This window comes from Felis catus, chromosome B3, assembly GCF_018350175.1.
Source record: "Felis catus isolate Fca126 chromosome B3, F.catus_Fca126_mat1.0, whole genome shotgun sequence".
Taxonomy (NCBI): Eukaryota; Metazoa; Chordata; class Mammalia; order Carnivora; family Felidae; genus Felis; species Felis catus.
Genome location: NC_058373.1, coordinates 91,465,714 through 91,483,221, shown reverse-complemented (window position 1 = coordinate 91,483,221; position 17,508 = coordinate 91,465,714). Strand labels below are relative to the sequence as shown.

Genomic DNA, 17,508 nt, shown 5'->3' with positions numbered 1-17,508 from the left:
TTTTTTCTGTTCATCACAATGAAGATCTCCTTCCATTCCTTTCTGGCCTGCCAAGTTTCAGGAGAGAGATTGGTCACAAGTCTTATAGGTCTCCCTTTATATGTTAGAGCACGTTTATCTCTAGTTGCTTCCAGAATTTTCCTTTATCCTTGTATTTTGCCAATTTCACTATGATATGTCGTGCAGAAGATCGATTCAAGTTACGTCTGAAGGGAGTTCTCTGTGCCTCTTGGATTTCAATGCCTTTTTCCTTCCCCAGATCCGGGAAGTTCTCAGCTATTATTTCTTCATGTACACCTTGAGCACCTTTCCCTCTCTCTTCCTCCTCTGGGATACCAATTATGCGTAGATTATTTCTCTTTGGTGCATCACTTAGTTCTCTAACTTTCCCCTCATACTCCTGGATTTTTTTTTCTCAGCTTTTTCTCAGCTTCTTCTTTTTCTATAATTTTATCTTCTATATTCACGTATTCTCCCCTCTGCCTCTTCAATCTGAGCCTTAGTTGTCTCCATTTTATTTTGCAGCTCATTGATAGCATTTTTTAGCTCCTCCTGGCTGTTTCTTAGTCCCTTGATCTCTGTAGCAAGAGATTCTCTGCTGTCCTTTATACTCTTTTCAAGCCCAGCGATTAATTTTATGACTATTATTCTAAATTCACTTCCTGTTATATTGTTTAAATTGTTTTTGATCAGTTTGTTAGCTGTTGTTATTTTCTGGACTTTTTTTTTAGGGGAATTCTTCTGTTTCGTCATTTTGGATAGTCCCTGGAGTGGTGCTGGACTGCGGGGCACTTCCCCTGTGCTTTCTTGAATAACTTGTGTTGGTGGGCGGGGCCGCAGTCATACCTGATGTCTGCCTCCAGCCCGCTGCTGGTGCCACAGTCAGACTGGTGTGTGCCTTCTCTTCCCCTCTCCTAGGGGTGGGATTGACTGTGTGGTGGCGTGGCCCATCTGGGCTACTTGCACACTGCCAGGCTTGTGGTGCTGGGGATCTGGCATATTAGCTGGGGTGGATAGGCAAGGTGCACAGGGGCGGGAGGGGCAGGCTCAGCTCACTTTTCCTTTGGAGATCTGCTTTGGGAGGGGCCCTGTGGTACTGGGAGGGAGTAGACCCGCCGGAGGGATGGATCTGCAGAAGCACAGCTTTGGGTGTTTGTTGGGTGCAAACAAGTTCCCTGGTGGGAACTGGTTCTCTTTGGGATTTTGGCTGGGGGATGGGTGAGGGAGATGACACTGGAGAGCACCTTTGTTCCCCACCAAGCTGAGCTCTGTCGTCCAGGTCTCAACAACTCTCCCTGTAGTTGTCCTCCAGCCCTCCCGGTCTCTGAGCAGAGCTGTTAGCTTATAACCTTCCAGATGTCAAGTCCCGCTTGCTGTGTGAACACATTCCGTCGGGCCCCTCCGCTTTTGCAAGCCAGACTCGGGGGCTGTGCTTGGCCAGCAGGCCCCCCTCCGCCCCAGCTCCCTCCTGTGAGTCCATGGAGTGCGCACCACCTCTCCGCCCTTCCTACCCTCTTCCATAGGCCTCTCATCTGCACTTGGCTCCAGAGACTCCGTTCTGCTAGTCTTCTGGCCGTTTTCTGGGTTATTTAGGCAGGTGTAGGTGGAATCTAAGTGATCATCAGGATGCGTGGTGAGCCCAGAGTCCTCCTACGCCGCCATCTTCCCAGGATCATCCAGTGAGTATCTTTATGATCATTACTATAAATTCTCTATCAGGCATATCATTTATGTTTTTCTTAGTTCTTTGCTTTGGTTTGATACTTTCATTTGGGACATATTTCTCTGTGTCCTCATTTTTTCTAACTCTGTGTTTGTTTCTCTGTGTTAGCAAAGCTACTTCAGCTTCTTCTTTTGTACTTAATGATAATAACCTTACAAAGAAGAAGTCCTAGAGTACCGTGCAGTGCAATGTCCCTTGTCCCCTAGGCCTTGGCACTTCAGGGAACATCACCTATTTGTGTTAGGTATGCTCCGTTTTGACTCTTGGCATCTTTCCTTCAGTCCAGTTGTGTGTACAGGCTATCATTGCCTATTGTGGGCAGTGTTTGGTCCCCAACGGGGGGGGGGGGGTGTACATTAACAAGGTGTGTGGTGGTGGTCCGCTTGCAAAATGAGACCTGCCTCCACTGCTGCTGGAATTGAGTTTGCAACTAAGTTCAGGAGAAGTGGTGTCAACAGGGTTTATACTGTTATTCCATGGAGGGAGCCTGTAGTGCTAGGTACGACTAGGGACTAAGGTGAGCATGACTGGGAAGGGTAGATTTGTGGAAGCTAGGGACAGGAAAGGGGTTTAGGGTAAACAAATTGTGTAAGAGTGTGGTACTATGCTCTTTACCACAGGTGGCTGTTCTTTATGCTTGGTTTGTGTGGTGTGGGGAAATGGCAATTGCCAGCTCCTTTATTCCTGGAGGGATCTCCATGTGATCCCTCTCTTCACCTAGTGTTTTTCAAACAGCTTGTTCTACACTGTATCTGCACTTGCTGTTTGTTATGCTGTCTCTTTAAGGGTGTGGACCCCCACTTCCTAAAGCCTTCCCAGCTCTCCCAGAGCCAAGCCCACCAATTTTTAGAATTCCAAGATTTAAGTCCCTCTGGTTGTAAGAACTCATGAAATTTGGCCCTTCTCACTTTCAAAGGCACATATTCTGGTGATTCGTCCTCCCTATAGATGGGCTGCTCAGTGTAAAAACTTATTTTTAGCTCTTCTCCACACCACCAGCTCTCTCCCCTCTGTGGATAGTCATTGTTTGTTTTGCTCCAAGATGAGAACTTCACCTTCCTACTTTCTTCCATGTGGCTTCTTCTTTACCATTAGTTGTGGAGTTTGTTCTGCTAATCTTCAAAGTGTTTTCTGGGTTATTGACACTGATATAAGTAAGTGCTCTAGTTTTGTTTGTGGGACGAGGTGAGCTTTGGGTCCTTCTGCACTGTCTTCACAGAAACTGGTTCATTGAACTTTTCATTTCCATGGGACATTTATGGTGGTTTTATGCAAATCTACATTTTTACAGGGGTAAATTCTTTATTAATATGATTTAGTGAAAAGCAATTTCAAGCAATTATGTTACTATGATCTTAGTAAATTCACAGCATAATTGTTAAAGTCAAAAGACATTACCAAAGCAATAAAATTACCATCTATCTGAATATAGTAATAGGATGAGAATTATGTCTATTCATTAACTAAAATTATCCAATTTGAGGGATAGGGAGGTGAGAGCAGTGATCAAAGAACCATAAAAATATCATCACCCAAAACCAATTTTCTCTTTAAGTTATAAGTGTCGTTTACTTGCTTATATTTCAAAAACTGCATTTTGTTTATTTTGAAAAGTCTACTGAGCAGCTCACAAGCCCTTGTCCCTAGAGTGGTTAACCAATCGGGCTCAATATCCTCATCCTTTCTTTTCGATTCTATCAAAGTTGAAAAGCAACACAAAAATCCCAAGAGAACAGCTTCAGTTATGAAAGCCAGCTTACTTGTATAGCTGAGGGGAATCCCATAGGTTCTTGTACAAAATATTTCATATAGTATATGTTTCTATCCATAGATAACTTATTTTTTATTAGGCCATTTTTGTGGTTTTGTTTCTTGTTGCTCTAAATATCATTACAGTGAATTGAATCATTGACACTTCTTAGAGAAAACTGAACACTATGGAAGAAGGAGGGCTAAGTATATATTATTTTTCTAGTGTTCTTGGCTATCATTTCCTAGTCATAATTTCAGTTTTAATGGTTTATTGTCAGTAAAATCACATTTTTAAAAAATACTCTTTTTCCTATGTTTAAAAGATGGAAATTACATAATATTCACACATTAAAATGACAAGGAATTATCAGATCTAGAAATGTTTGTCCTTCAATACCAAAAACGTATTTCTGTTTAAGAAATAGTTCTTAAACAGAAAAACGTTTATTTATTTTTTTTTTTGGATTTGTATTTTCTTAAGCCTATCTGCTTAAGAAATTTTGCCTTTCAAGATAACTTTGTGACTATAAAGGAAGAGCATGTTAGTGAGGTCAAGGTTCAGGCCCCTTTGCTACAATACTATTAAATAATTTTGGAAAAAACAGTTTCCTATTCACTATGCTGAGAGCTACTATTATCTGCACTTTGTTTCACAATAGGCTTATAATTCATTATGATCTATGTTCAATTGCTCCAGAAACTTAAACTGCCCAAATAAAGCTTCCTGCTCATTTTCCAACCATCATGTCACTCTTCTACCAATAGATTCTACCATAAACACACAAATAGCACACTTGGCAAATACTGAATTTCATATCCATCTTGGATTCACTTTCAAAAAAGTGAAAAAATAGGAGCACCTGAGTGGCTCAGTTAAGTTTCCTACTCTTGATTTTGGCTCATGTTACGATCTCACAGTTGGAGTAAGAAATCATTGGATGGAGCCCTGTGTCTGGCTCTGTGTTGACAGAGCAGACCCTGCTTGGGATTCTCTCTGTCTCAAAAATAAGTAAACTTTTAAGAAAGTGAAAAATAAAGCTATAATTTAAAAATTTTTGGAATAGTATTTAAATATTACTGATTTGAAGGAAAACATAGAGTATGTGACACAGAAACTGAATAATAAATATTCCAGGGCAATTTTTTAAATGGAAATTTAACCAAAATTTTATAAAATTAAAAAGAGATTTAACACATCCATGCTCTTTAGTAATACTCTCTTCTCAAGAAGAATAACTAATGTATTAGAGTTACTTTCTGTATCCCATGAATGCTGACAAGTGTTTCTGTGTGTTTTAATTCTGCAGGTGTATGTATTCTAGAAGAAATCTTTAGTTTCTACATTTGCTTCCTGTTGTGGTTGGTTAGTTATAAGGAATCAAGACTGATCCAGGTAATTTTTAAATTTCTATTAAAGTATAAAAGTATACATTATCATGTGTCAAGAACATTTTTCTAGATATGTCTACTGAGGCAAGGGAAATAAAAGCAAAAGTAAACTATTGGTACTACATCAAATAAAAGGCTTCTGCACAGCAAAGGAAATAATCAACAAACTAGAAGTCAACATACTGAATGGGAAAATGTATTTATAAAAGACATATCCGATAAAGGGATAGTATCTAAAATATATAAAGAACTGATACAACTCAACAACCAAAAAATAAAAATCCAATTAAAAATGGGCAGAGGATATGAACAGACATTTCTCCAAAGAAGACATGCAGATGGCCAACAAACACATGACAAACACATGAAAAGATGCTCACCATCACTGGGGAAATGCAAATCAAAATCACAATAAGGTATCACCTCAGACCTGTCAGAATGGCTGAGAAACAAGTGTCAGTGAATATGCAGAGAAAAAGGAAACCTCACGCACTGTTGGTGGGAATGAAAACTAGTGTAGCCACTGTAGAAAACACTATGGAGGTTCCTCAAAAAACTAAAATAGAACTACCCACATATGATCCAGTGATCGCACTACTGGGTACTTACCAAAGAATATGAAAACACTCCTTAAAAAAGATATATACACGTTATATACTCACACACACATACACACAATGGAATATGATTCAGCCATAATAAGAATGAAATCTTGCTGTTTACAACAACGTGGATGGATCTAGAGAGTACAATGCTAAGTGAGAAAGACAAATACCATATGATATCATTATTTTCTATAATTTAAGAAACAAAACAAATGACCAAATGGAAAAAAAAAAAGACAAACCAAAAGAGGTTTGGTTGAGCCAAAAAGGCTCAACTATAGAGAACCAACTAATGATTACCAGATGGAAGGTTGGTTAGGGAATGGGTAAAATAGGTGATAGGGATTAAAGAGTACACTTATCTGGACGAACACTAATATATGGGATTGTTGTGTCACTCTATTATACATCTGAAACTATTATAATGCATGTTAAATATAAGGGAATTAAAATTTAAAAATAATGTGAAGGGTCTGAGATCTTACCATATGCTCAAGCTAGCAAGTTAGCATGCCAGGGTTTTTGTGAGGCCCCTGAGGAAGAAACAAAGGTCATTTTATCGTTGACAGCAGTAGTAGTAGCTAAAATATGGTCATTTACAATATTTTGTTAGCCTCATTTTCTACAAGACTATGCAACAAGACCCAGTGACATCTGCACATGCAATGGGTTGTGTTAGCAGAGAGGAACTCTGAACTTTGAAAATCCCAACCTTTTGTAAAAGGCTGCAAGCAAACCTATTAAAACTTTTTCCTAGATGGAAGCATTACCTTTATTAAACTAATCAGGTAAGGTATCTCTCTACCCTGAAGGGAGCTATTTCTGTCCTTTCAAAGCCATTTCTGTATTACCATCTCTGAAAAGACTGAAAAAAAAAAAAGGTAGCCAGTGTCTCTCCTCACACAACGTGGAGAAATGCAAAGGATTCACAAAGAATTGTCTCACAACTATAAGTTACAGTTCATTTTGTTTTCATACTGAACACTACCATGTAACTGGCAGGTCAAGAAATGAACATTACCAGCATCTCTGAAACCCGTTTCATTTCCCCTTCCTTCCACCCTTCCCCCACCAAGTATAACCACTATCCTGAAATATAACAGCATAAATTGCTTATTTTTTGTACTTAAAATATTAAGTGAAAAAAGATCATATACTATGTACTCAGTCATGTCTGCTTTGTTCATTCATGATTTGAATTTGTATGTATTGTGAAATGATCACTGCAATAAGTCTAGATGCCAAACATACTACACATTGTTATAGAATTGTTTTGTCTTGTGATCCGAACTTTTAAGATGTAGTATCTTAGCAACTTTCAAGTATGCATTATAAAATTAACTATAGTAACTATGCTAAATATTATATTTCCATGACTTATTATTAGAATTTTGTATCTTTTGGCCCTCTTCACCCCTGTCTATAGGTGTTGATGTTCATTGCTGTATAAACTTTACTGAGTAGCTAAAACACCTCTGTCATTTGGTAGTTTCTAATTTTGTCTATAATGAATGTACATTTTGTGACATTTAGAGACCATTTAGTTATTTTGTACTCATTCTCTTATCACCACACAATAAAGCAATATTTCTGTTTTTTTGCAAGAAAAATTGAACACTGTGACTTTTCTTTCGAGAATATCTAACATGTATTGCAAGACTTTCTTCACTCTTGAAATCTAGTAGCTCATGGGGTCCAAATGATTATTTTGGCATATAGTTAAAAGACACTAACCAAACATATCCTTGAAGTCACCCCATACTAGGGTTGTCTTTTGTCATGAAGCAAATATATGAGTATTAGACAATAGTGCCTACTCTATCATAAGACTATGTGACAAATATTTGCCACAGCATAGTGTAAGTAATGCCCATAATGCACCCTAAATGAGGACATATATTGAAAAGATGCTTATGCTGTCTTATTTATTACTAAGACCATTAGTTTTAAAAAAATCACTAGATTTAAAGTTAAATATCATGGTATATGATGGTATATATTTCATGGTATATCATGAAAACATCATGGTATATATCACAGAAATTGTGATAGGTCTTAAATATGCAATTTTCAGGATTTATTAAAATAACTTTTGTGTAACCCTGATCTTCTAAAGTTTGTTTACTTTTGTTGTTTGTGTTCTATATAGAACAAAATATCATTTATACTGTAAAACATAGGGTTGGGAAGAACCCCATCAAAAGATCCTTCTATAAATATAAACAACAATATACAGACATTGTAAAAGAGATACTGATGTAAAATATACCAAATGACACTATTATTCAAATGCTTTTGTTTTAAATCTTTTATCCTTTTAGACATCATAATCTTCACAATAAATCAATAAGTTAGGAAAAGTAGGTTCAGATGCTTTTCTTTCAAAATATCTAAAGTGGTTCTTGAAAATTGGGGCTTCATTAAATGAAGTGATTAGTGATAGCTTTAATTATACCTTAAATTTCTGGAATGTTTTGGCTTATAATATATACTCTATTCCAGGTCTTGTTAATAGGTCCTCCCAATAAGTACTAATGCATGCTTATTTGTATTTACATGTATTGCTAATCCTAGAATTCTTGTTGCTATGTCCCATGTACCAACAATGGGAAGATACCTGCTTCTAACTACCTTGTACTTATTGCTGGCTTGACCTATTGTGTCTACCCTAATCTCTGTATAATCTTTTTCCTTTACTGGTCTAGAGGTAGATTAATTTACACCTCCATGTTGCTACATACTATGCTAGATTTATAGTCATGCTGCTTACTTTTATAGATTTTTAACAATCTCAGAATATATGGTGTGGAGCACTTGGATGGCTCAATCGGTTAACCATCCAATTCTTGGTTTCGGCTCAGGTCATGATCTCATGGTTCATGAGTTAAAGCCCTGTGTTGGGTTCTGCATCGACAGAGTGGAGTCTGCTTGGGGTTCTGTCTCCTTCTTTCTGTCCCTACCCCACATGGGCTCTCTCCCTCTCAAAATAAATAAACTGTAAGAAAAAAAATACAGAATAGTACTTCTCAAGGGAATTAGATGAGAAAATTATAACTATAAAACATACCATCTGAAATTTTCTAGTGTTGAATTTACACCCACAATTTATATAAGAAATAATTTATCTCTTAGTACCATGAGTTGAAAAGATAAATTCATGCACTTACATGAAAGGGTTTAAAAATGAAACTGTTGCTTGCTTTTAATCAGATTTAAGGCCACAGTCCTGTTTGGCAGTCATTCTCATAAGTGCTGGGAATAAATATGTTAGTCATCAGACATGAACCCAAAAGCCTCACAGACTAGAGGAATAAAAATTAACATTTGTATAGTGCCTGACATTCTACTCACACCTTCATGTAATTCAACTCAATAATATGATGAAATTATGATAAATTGTTATTCTTTTCATTTATGAAGAAATGGAGACTGAGAAGTGTCTTAAACTAGTTCACAAATTTAGTAAAAGTAAAAATTGGTCATGACTAAACCCCACAGTTTTTCCTCTAAATCAAGTAAATAAACAAAAACACGACCATATGGGTTCCACAGATACCTTCTAAATGGTGTGGGTTATTCCAGTCCTCAGAGAATTTGATATACTCTGTTATTTCTTCCTATTGTTATTTTTGGTAAAAATAATGTTTTGTTTAGATCAATTTTCTATCAGCTACTGGCTACAGTGAATCCAGGCAGAATCAGGATAGCATCCTAGGTATGTCCAGAAGAGAGAGAGAGAGTTTGATGTTTAGTCTGTTCATTTTGCTCAACTTTAAAATGATACCTTATGGGGGTGCCTGGGTGGCTCAGTTGGTTGGGTGTCTGACTTTGATTTTGCCTCAAGTCATGATCTCATGGTTGGTGGAATTGAGCCCTCGACAGGCTCCATGCTGGTACTGAGGAGCCTACTTGAGATTCTCTGCCTCCCTCTCCCTCTAACCCTCCCCTGCTCCCACTCACTCATTCTCTAATAAATAAATAGATGAATAAATAAATACATAAACACATAAATAAAGTATACCCTATATAGAAATTACAGTATTCTGGGCAGATATAATAATTACTTTTGAATCCATAAGTCAGAAAAGTTCTATGAAATTGAGTAAAGAACACTTTAACATTAGACGGCTTCTAGTCACATTATTACTAATGTCCAATCATAGGAATTGCTACACTCAAAAGTAGAGAAGACTTACATTCATGAATACTAAAAATCCTAGTCCAAATGAGACTCAATATCTTTAATATAATTTTAGATAGGCAAATCGACAGGCTAACTTGAAATATTTTTGAGAGAAATATTATTTTATATGTAACTCAAGACAAAAAAAAGTTAATTTAGAGTGATTGGCCCAAGAGGAATGTTATTTACACAAGAATTATTAAAATGCAGATTTATTGCACATTAACCAGTTTTTCTTACAAGGTATGCTAAATTTCACTTGAGTTTCATTTAGTGGAAACAAATGTTTGCCTCTGACAATTTCTACTTTAAATTTCATTTCAGGCATTTAATAGAACCAGCTCTCATATTTTTTTTCTATGAAGCAGATATAAATCTTCTTCATCTCACAGATCTTGAGAAGGTCCATCAATTGTGGGACTTATTTAAATGTTAAACACATCATTTTATTTCATAGTCTAATAACTTGCTCAGAGAAGTTAAATAGTTGATTTAAATCTCAGTTCTCATTTTACTTTTCTGAAGAAACCTTTCCTAATCTTCCTAGGTAAATATCTTGCACATGGCTATGTTTTCCTACTGTGCCTTACATTTTCCTAGAAGACAACCTGTCACATTGGATTATATCTAGTGTTTTATTTATGCTCTTTTATACCATGAACTCTTAAAAGGGAAAGTTTGATCATTATTTATTATATTTTAAAAGCTTCTTCTGCTTGTAATTTTTTAAATATGGGTTCAAGATTGATAACCCCCAGAGTACTGGCTAATTATTGCTGCATAACAAATCATTCTAAAACATAGCAACTTAAACAGGAATATTTATTATCTTACCATGTTTTCTTTGGACCAGTAATTCATGATTTGAATTCTAGGTCTCTAAGAAGGCTGAAATAAACAGGTGTCTGGAATGTGGCCATCAGAAGTTTCCAAGGTGGTTCACTTACAGGGCCTTGGCAGAATGCCTCAGGTCTTAATTATGTAGCTCTGCCAACAGGACTGCAAGAGTGTCTTCATGACATGGCAGCCTGCTTTCCCCAAAATGAATGATATAAAAGAAGGAGGAAGCAATGGTGACTTATTATCTAATGCCAGAGACACCATATTACTTGCATTAGAAGTCTGTCATTCAGTCCAGCTCACATACTTAAATGAAGTAGATTAGTGGTGGATTTGGCTCTAACTTTGTAGGGAATTGTATTAGAATTTTCCAGAGAAACAATACCAATAGGAGTCTGTCTGTCTGTCTGTCTGTCTCTCTCTCTCTTTCCCTCTCTTTCTCTCTCTCTCTCTCTCTCTCTCTCTCTCTCGTGTGTGTGTGTGTGCATGTGTATAGTAGAGAGAGAGGTTTATGATAAGAATTGACTCTGGCACAAAAACAGACAAATAGACCAATGGAATAGAATAGAAACCCCAGAACTAGACCCACAAACGTATGGCCAACTCATCTTTGACAAAGCAGGAAAGAAAATCCAGTGGAAAAAAGACAGCCTCTTTAACAAATGGTGCTGGGAGAACTGGACAGCAACATGCAGAAGGTTGAAACCAGACCACTTTCTCACACCATTCACAAAAATAAACTCAAAATGGATAAAGGACCTAAATGTGAGACAGGAAACCATCAAAACCTTAGAGGAGAAAGCAGGAAAAGACCTCTCTGACCTCAGCCGTAGCAATCTCTTACTCGACACATCCCCAAAGGCAAGGGAATTAAAAGCAAAAGTGAATTACTGGGACCTTATGAAAATAAAAAACTTCTGCACAGCAAAGGAAACAACCAACAAAACTAAAAGGCAACCAACGGAATGGGAAAAGATATTCGCAAATGACATATCGGACAAAGGGCTAGTATCCAAAATCTATAAAGAGCTCACCAAACTCCACACCCGAAAAACAAATAACCCAGTGAAGAAATGGGCAGAAAACATGAATAGACACTTCTGTAAAGAAGACATCCGGATGGCCAACAGGCACATGAAAAGATGTTCAGCGTCGCTCCTTATCAGGGAAATACAAATCAAAACCACACTCAGGTATCACCTCACGCCAGTCAGAGTGACCAAAATGAACAAATCAGGAGACTAGAGATGCTGGAGAGGATGTGGAGAAACGGGAACCCTCTTGCACTGTTGGTGGGAATGCAAATTGGTGCAGCCGCTCTGGAAAGCAGTGTGGAGGTTCCTCAGAAAATTAAAAATAGACCTACCCTATGACCCAGCAATAGCACTGCTAGGAATTTATCCAAGGGATACAGGAGTACTGATGCATAGGGCCACTTGTACCCCAATGTTTATAGCAGCACTCTCAACAATAGCCAAATTATGGAAAGAGCCTAAATGTCCATCAACTGATGAATGGATAAAGAAATTGTGGTTTATATACACAATGGAATATTACGTGGCAATGAGAAAAAATGAAATATGGCCTTTTGTAGCAACGTGGATGGAACTGGAGAGTGTGATGCTAAGTGAAATAAGCCATACAGAGAAAGACAGATACCATATGGTTTCACTCTTATGTGGACCCTGAGAAACTTAACAGGAACCCATGGGGGAGGGGAAGGAAAAAAAAAAAACAAAAAACAGGTTAGAGTGGGAGAGAGCCAAAGCATAAGAGACTCTTAAAAACTGAGAACAAAGGGAGGGTTGATGGGGGGTGGGAGGGAGGAGAGGGTGGGTGATGGGTATTGAGGAGGGCACCTTTTGGGATGAGCACTGGGTGTTGTATGGAAACCAATTTGTCAATAAATTTCATATTAAAAAAAAAATTGACTCACGTAAGTGTGGAGACTCAGAAGTCCCATGATCTGTTGTCTTCAAGCTGAAGAACTAGGAAAGCTGGTGGTATAATTCACTCCAGGTCCTTTAAAGGTCCAAGAGCCAGGAGTGTCAATATCTGAGGGCAGAAAATGGATGTCCTGGCTGAAGCAGAAAGCAATTCACCCTTCATCTGCCATCTTTGTTCTGTTCAGACTTCCAACAGATTGGATGACATCCACCTGAAAGAGCCAGGATGATCTTTACTCAGTATGCAGATTCAAATGCTAATCTCTTCCAGAAACCCCCTCACAGACATATCCAGAAATGTTTTACAAGCTTTCTCTTATCATTTAGCCCAGTCAAGTGGACACATAAAATTGTCATAGGCGTGTCAAAAGATTAGTGGATGTATTTTAAACCACTACATTCACCAACCTCCTATTACATATAAATCCTTGCTTTAAAGGCCTTCAGCTTCATATTCATAACTGGTCTTCTTCACAAGAATACTAGATGGGGTAATGTGTAAACTCATGGATATCTTTAATTACATTTAATTTTAAAAAGTGGATTTGAGTCCTGTACTCAGCTTCAGATTTTCCTTTAGGGATCTATAAAAGTAGTTACAAGATATATATGAGAATTAAATGAAGCAATACATGAAGTGTTAACACTGTGTTACAAAAAATAAATGTTAATGACTAGTATTATCATTATGGTCATAAGCAGATTTGAAGAGCATCCACCATATACTTTTCTCTGTTTAGATCCTGCCTCAGTTTTGTTTCTACCCATCACAAAGGCAAAATTTCCTGTTTGTGTACAGCCCTAGAGTCTTTCTACACTGACTGAATGAAATATAACAAAGAAGAAATTATATGGAAGAACTGAACTTTTTCCAGTTTAATTATCCCACTGGGAAGTAGCTTCCTTATTCTGAAGTTTCCATTTTGTTCTTTTTTAAATATATTTACTTATTTTGAGAGAGAGAGAGAGAGAGAGAGAGAGAGAGAGAGAGAGGGAGAACGAACAATGGAGAGGCAAAGAGAGGAAGAGAGAGAATCCCAAGCAAGCTCCCAGCTATCACAGCAGTGCTGGACATGGAACTCAAATTCATGAACCATAAGATAATGACCTGAACAAAATTAAGAGTCAGACACTTAATCAACTGAGCTTTTCAGGCGCTCCCCATTTTGTTCTTAATACAGATCCATATCCTGTTTTCTTGAGTAAAGAGGGAGAGAGGGACACCTGGTTGGCTAAGTCAATAGAGCATGCAACTCTTGATCTTGGGGTTGTGTGAGCCCCACATTTGGTATAGAGTTTACTGAATTAAAAATATTCAGAAAGAAGGAGGAAATGTGAGCACCCAATAAAATTTGGAAAGTTTGCAGGACATTTAACATAGTGCCTGATATTGTAAAATCTCAAGTAAAATATATTGACTTAATTCATACAGAAATGTATAAAGTTTAGGAATATCATATAGCCCATATGAAATCAAGTATTTTACTTATCATACTTGAGTAAAAAGTCACCAAGTATTTTTTTTTTTTTACTTCAACACATTCTGTGATGGCTGAACAGAGAAAAAATACAAACATGGAATCTGGGGTTAAAAAAAATTATTTTATTCAACTTATTTTATTAAGCGATCAGTCAGGCTATTTATTTCCCAGATAGCTGCATTGGGCTCTGAGCTGACCGTTCAGAGTTTGGAGCTGTTTTGGATTCTGTGTCCCCCTCTCTCTCTGCCCTTGCCCTGCTCACACTCTCTGTCTTTCATAAATAAACAAACATAAAAAATAGCAAAATAAACTATTGGGACTACAATAAAATAAATAAAGTTTCAGCATTGCAAAAAACAAAAAAATACAAAAAACAAAAACAAATCTAAACTAACAGGCAACTTACTGTATGGGAGAAGATATTTGCAAATGACATATCCAATAAAGGGTTAGTATCCAAAATATATAAAGAATCAATACAACTCAACACCAAAATACCTAGGAATAAACCTAACCAAAAATGTGAAAGATCTGAATGCTGAAAACTATAGAAAACTTATGAAGAAAATTGAAGAATATACACAGAAATGGAAAAACATTCTGTGCTCATGGATTGGAAGAATAAATATTGTCAAAATGTCAATACTACCCAAAGCAATCTACAGATTCAATGCAATCCCAATCAAAATTGCACCAGCATTCTTCTCAAAGCTAGAACAAGCAATCCTAAGATTTGTATGTCACCACAAAAGACCCCAAATAGCCAGAGTAATATTAAAGAAGAAGACCAAAGCAGGAGGCATCACAATCCCAGACTTTAGCCTCTAGTACCTCTAGTACAAAGCTGTAGTCATCAAGACAGCATGGTATGGGGACAAAAACAGACACACAGACCAATGGAATTGAATAGAGACTCCAGGATTGGACCCACAAAAGTATGGCCAACTAATCTTTGACAAAACAGGAAAGAATATCCAATGGAAAAAAACAGTGTCTTTAAAAAATGGTGCTGGGAAAATTGGAGAGCAACATGCAGAAGGATGAAACTAGACCACTTTCTTACAACATTAACAAAAACAAACTCAAAATGGATAAAGGACCTGAATGTGAGACAGGAAACCATCAAAACTCTAGAGGAGAAATCAGGAAAAGACCTCTCTGACCTCAGCCTCAGCAATTTCTTACTTGACACATCTCCAAAGTCAAGGGCATTAAAAGCAAAAATGAACTATTGGGACCTCATGAAGATTAAAAAGCTTCTGCACTGCAAAGGAAACAATCAACAAAACTAAAAGGAAACCAACAGAATGGGAAAAGATATTTGCAAATGGCATATCGGACAAAGGGCTAGTATCCAAAATCTATAAAGAACTCACCAAACTCCACAAATAATCCAGTGAAGAAATGGGCAGAAGACATGAACAGACACTTCTCTAAAGAAGACATCCAGATGGCCAACAGGCACATGAAATATGCTCAACGTCACTCCTCATCAGGAAAATACAAATCAAAACCACATTGAGATGTGGCGAAAATGTCAGAGTGGCGACTGGTGCACCAGTCAGAATGGTGAAAATGAACAAATCAGGAGACTATAGATGCTGGAGGATGTGGAGAAACGGGAACTGTTGGTGGGAATGCACTGTTGGTGGGAATGCAAACTGGTGCAGCCACTCTGGAAAACTGTATGAAGGTTCCTCAAAAAAAAATAGATCTACCTTATGACCCAGCAATAGCACTGCTAGGAATTTACCCAAGGGATACAGGAGTGCTGATACATAGGGGCACTTGTACCCCAATGTTTATAGCAGCACTTTCAACAGGAGCCAAATTATGGAAAGAGCCTAAATGTCCATCAACTGATGAATGGATAAAGAAATTGTGGTTTATATACACAATGGAATACTACTTGGCAATGAGAAAGAATGAAATATGGCCTTTTGTAGCAACATGGATGGAACTGGAGAGTGTGATGCTAAGTGAAATAAGTCATACAGAGAAAGACAGATACCTTTGTTTTCACTCTTTTGTGGATCCTGAGAAACTTAACAGAAGACCATGGGTGAGGGGAAGGAAAAAACAAGTTAGAGAGAGAGGGAGCCAAATCATAAGAGACTCTTAAAAACTGAGAATAAACTGAGGGTTGATGGGGGGTGGGAGGGAGGGGAAAGTGGGTGATGGGCATTGAGAAGGGCATCTGTTGGGATGAGCACTGGGTGTTGTATGGAAACCAATTGGACAATAAATTTCATATTAAAAAAATACAACTCAACACCAAAAAAAAAGCAAAAAAACAAAAACAAAGAATCCAATTAAAAAATGCGCAGAAGACATGAACAGAGATTTGTCCAAGGAAGAAATATAGATGGCCAACAGATACATGAAAAGATATTCAACATCACTCATCATCACAGAAATGAAAATCAAAAGTATAATGAGATACCACTTCACACCTGTCACAATGGCTTAAATCAATAACACAAGAAACAACAATTTTTCGTGAGCATGTGGAGAAAAAGGAAACCACTTTCAGTATTGGTAGGAATGCAAACTGATGCAGCCATTGTAAAACATTATGGAGGTTCCTATAAAAATTAAAAATAGATGGAACTGGAGGGTATTATGCTAAGTGAAATTAGAGAAGGACAAAAATCATGACAACTCATATGAGCACTTTAAGAGACCAAACAAATGAACATAAGGGAAATAAAAATAATATAAAAACAGGGAGGGGGACAAAACATAAGAGACTCATAAATAGGGAGAACAAACTGAGGGTTACTGGAGGGGTTATGGGAGGAGGGATGGGCTAAATGGGTAAGAGGCATTAAGTAATCTACTCCTGAAATCATTGTTGCACTATGTGCTAACTAATTTGGATGTAAATTTAAAAACATAAAAAATAAAAAAAATGAAAAAACAGTATTACCATATGTTATACTAATTCCATTACTGAATATTTACCCAAAGAATACAAAGAAACTAATTCTAAAAGATATATGCCACACATACAATTGGAATATTATAACACACATATATAATTGGAATATTAGTGATATATATATGCATATATATATATCTGGATTATTATATACATATATAATTGGATTATATATATATGCATATATATAACTGGATTATTATATATATATACACACACACACATATACACACACATACATATATACAATTGGAATATTACTCAGCTGTATAAAAGAATGAAATCTTGCCATTTGCAACAACATGGATGGAACTATAGAATATAATGCTACATTAATAAGTCAGAAAAAGACAAATACCATATGATATCATTGTTTTGTGGAATTTAAGAAACAAAACAAATAAATGGAGAAAATAATTTTTAAAAAAGGCATACTCTTACAGAGAACAAACTGGTGGTTGCCACAAGGGAGGTGGGTAGGGAAATGGGTGAAACAGGTGAAGGTCATCAAGGTACACTTACTTTGGGGCACCTGGGTGGCTCAGTCGGTTAAGCCTCTGACTTCTGCTCAGGTCATGATGTGGCAATTCTCACATTGGGCTCTGTGCTGATAGCTTGGAGCATGGAGTCTGGAGCCTGTTTGGGATT

At 37.1% G+C, this 17,508-nt stretch overlaps 2 long non-coding RNA genes across 2 annotated transcripts in view; one reads left to right on the top strand and one right to left on the bottom strand.

Annotated features, from left to right (window-relative positions):
• The window catches only part of LOC109500819, a 142,851-nt gene extending 135,773 nt beyond the window's left edge, over positions 1 to 7,078 (top strand). The window contains exons 4-5 of the long non-coding RNA XR_006599556.1: positions 4,783 to 4,868; positions 6,083 to 7,078. This is a non-coding gene — a long non-coding RNA (uncharacterized LOC109500819). The remainder of the gene's footprint in view (positions 1 to 4,782; positions 4,869 to 6,082) is intronic.
• LOC102900405 overlaps positions 1 to 17,442 on the bottom strand; it is a 31,966-nt gene extending 14,524 nt beyond the window's left edge. The window contains exons 1-4 of the long non-coding RNA XR_006599557.1: positions 17,383 to 17,442; positions 12,429 to 12,650; positions 8,637 to 8,721; positions 5,955 to 6,002 (exon numbers count right to left, since the gene is read on the bottom strand). This is a non-coding gene — a long non-coding RNA (uncharacterized LOC102900405). The remainder of the gene's footprint in view (positions 1 to 5,954; positions 6,003 to 8,636; positions 8,722 to 12,428; positions 12,651 to 17,382) is intronic.
• Positions 17,443 to 17,508: the final 66 nt, after the last annotated feature.